Genomic DNA, 3,276 nt, shown 5'->3' with positions numbered 1-3,276 from the left:
AAAAAAAAAAAAAAAAAAACGGCTAAGGGGAAGGAGTCAATGGAGAGGGAGAGATCTCAGATGCAAGACCAGAATTCAGCTAACTGAGCAGGTCTCCAATATGGTGTAAGTGAAAGAGCCATAGACAGGTTGTCCTTTCCTTGGAAAGGTGAACAGGTATTTTTCCGAAGCTAGATGAGGAAGAAGAATGAGAGGAAGGTCGTCAAAGATATTATAGATTAGTTTAGGAATAGCGGGAGGGAAATTGAGGGAGTCCAAATCATACACTTCTATTTTTGGTAGTAGTAAGTTAATTATCTACTCAGAATGAAAGTTCAAGAAGTAGGTGAGAAACCCCAGTAGCCACTGAGTTAAACAAGCGAAGTCCATGAGTAAAGATGCCCACCAGAAATAACTCCTTCCTTCTTTTGCCCTGAGAACTAGCCCCTGGCATGAAGAACGAGAGTCTCAAACTGAACTGGATTAGGTACAAAAAGAAGGATCTAGTCAGATCCTTCTCAGCAGTGGCTAAAACAAAGATCTGGGGTAAAGTGGGGTGTCCACAAACTTTATTCAGTTCTGACTCAGAGCAATCCCCCCACTGGATTTAAAAGTGGCCTTATAAGAATGGAAGTTGACTTAGAATTACAGGGGGTAGGACAGTTTAACATCAGTAACATCTAGAATTATGGCCTTATCAAGCACCAAAAATACATTAAGTACCATCAAGGGATAGAAACAAAATATTTCAATTGTCTATAAACTACATTTTAAGTTGTTAAGAGGCAGTCTGAAATTTTTCTGTATGCCCTCAAGAGGGCTTTGCATAGTGCCTAGAGCATAGCATGGGCTCAAACTGTACTTGCTTGAAGTGGAAAAAGCAATTTTGACAGACCCTGCACTTGCCAAATCCCTTGCCTTGCCTTTTAACCTACAAGTGTGGTATGTATTCAAATATGCACATTAATTCTCCTAATTTAATTCTCAAACCCTGCCTGGGGTTGGACCAGATTCTGAGTCTTACACAACCTCTTCTGTGAATTTGGAATAATATATTCACAAGTGGGAGTAGCTTCTAATTTCTGTTTCAACACTATGCAATCACAAAGGAAAAGCCCAGGTCAGGTTCTATTGTCCTAGACTAGGTATATCTGAGTCAGATTTCCTGGGTGCCCAATATTTTTTATTTTAGTATTATAATGAGTTTAGCAAACTTGATCCTATTATTCTTGCTCTTTTTATCATAGAAGAAATATCTGCATAGTATACAAAGTAAAAGTTACTTTATGATAGCCCAAGAGTGTATTACATTAGATTGAGACATAAGATATGAAAATTGAGAAATTTTTATCTCGTATAAAAAGCTTAGGACAGCAAAAACCCAAAAGTCAGGAAAAATGGTTATCTTAAAATTGTCATAAAAAGAATAATGCCAAAAACAATGCCTATCCTAGCTATACTGAATTCATATTAAGAAATGCAAATTTCGTTTTGCTAATAAGAGTGATTATTTTGAATTTAGAATATATATCAACTTGGGGAGAGAAGACACCTATTTTTCCTCTTTAGAACGTGGCCCTTCAAATCTCCATTAACAACTCAGTGGCAAAGATAAAACACCTGCCAAAACACAGATGACAGCATGAGCAAGTGTCCTAATGGCAGGCATTTAGTGTAATGCTTTAACACACTGCCTCTGGACTGCTGAGGAGGCCCCATCAATAAGTACTTTTAAGTAGTCATTTACCTCCTTAAAATGGCAACTTGTGTTTAAAAATAATATGTTCTTTAAGAGAAAAGAAAACATTTTCATTTAAATAAGCCAAATTACTGTTAGACTTAGGCAATGAAATTTTTAAAAAAATTTATTATTCACGCATACTCCTGGTTTTAAAACCTTACTTTGAACAAAGAAAAACCACTCAACCACTAAAAACAAAACAAAAAAACAGTTTATATTACTGTCATCGTTTATTTAAAGACTTGTTTACTCTTTAGTGACTACCACTGAAACTGCTGATACACTTTGAAACAAAGTAAAATTGGACATATGTTGGGGGAAGGAATACAGGAAGTTAAGCAACCTAGTAATTCATTTCGTGTCTTGTAAACCATTAGAGTGGGTTGCAGGTTGCCTGTACCTGGATGAAATGGTTATTTGAAATAACTTTTCTTTTAAAAAATTTTTTTAACCACCAAGGCCACTGGTACTACATGTAGTGGTTGCCATGAAATGGCCCCTGATTACCAGTGCTTAATAAATCAAACCAAAAGCAAAATCAAACTTCAGTACAAATCAATGTGTAGATCCATGGCTGTCATACTCATTCTAGATTCGAAATTCAGTCTCCCAAATCCCTTGGTTTATAATAACTTGTGTTCCGAGACTATTAACATCTATTCATACGTGCCCTTTTGCAGCTACATATTAAACACACACACAAAGCCATTTTTATTTTATGACAAACACTATCACTTCCTGTTTTATAGTTAAACATTGAACAGAACTCAAATACATAAAGCCTGTATTTTTTCTTCTGGGGGGATGGGGGTAAATATTAAGAAAGTGCTACAAAACAGGATAAATTTTGAATTCCATGATTCTGTAGGAATTTGAACACATTAACATTGTGTGTAAATGAGTGCTAATTATATGTGATATTAACTATTACTAAGGAAGGCCTAACAGAAATCCTAACCCCAAAGCACCATTCCAACAGTTCTAACCTACTTGATTTACATCTAACCTACCAGTTTTAAAAAGAGTACATGAATTACACTTTTTACTCTTCAGACTGGCTCTGAATAAGCTGTATTGTATTACACATTTAGATCGGGTTCAATATGAAGACTTCCTGATTACACAACAGCCATCTGAGAGCAGTATTATTTTAGCTATAATGATAGTGATGGCAACAAACATACTAAAGATGATGACAGGAAACACTAACATCAACCATTTAGGTAATAGAGATCTTGATTATTAACATCCTCAACCTCCTAGATGCTCAGGGACAGGAGAAAGTAATGAGCAGGGAACTAAAGGCATCTTGGAAATAGCTGGAAGTCACAAGCTTTTATGAGCGGCACGACGAGGCAACACTCAGTTTAAAACCGAATTCATGTAGAACTCTAGGATAAACGTTAACAACTGCGGTTACCGGGAGCCAACCTCAATTCTCAATCTTACAAAAAGTTCACAAAAGGCGCTATAGATGCGAATGACAGGCACTGTAGAGCCACGGACACTTCTATTTCTTGCTCAGCTTTTTACAGACGAAGCACACTTTTTTTTTT

At 36.3% G+C, this 3,276-nt stretch overlaps 1 protein-coding gene across 1 annotated transcript in view; it reads right to left on the bottom strand.

The window, feature by feature from the left end:
- The window catches only part of CD47 (CD47 molecule), a 46,748-nt gene that overhangs the window by 42,571 nt on the left and 901 nt on the right, over positions 1-3,276 (bottom strand). The gene's annotated exons all lie outside the window — the stretch shown is intronic.

Source organism: Carlito syrichta, unplaced genomic scaffold, assembly GCF_000164805.1.
Source record: "Carlito syrichta isolate Samal-C Ts95f unplaced genomic scaffold, Tarsius_syrichta-2.0.1 Scaffold287976, whole genome shotgun sequence".
Lineage (NCBI taxonomy): Eukaryota > Metazoa > Chordata > Mammalia > Primates > Tarsiidae > Carlito > Carlito syrichta.
This window is presented reverse-complemented; position numbering and strand designations above follow the sequence as displayed.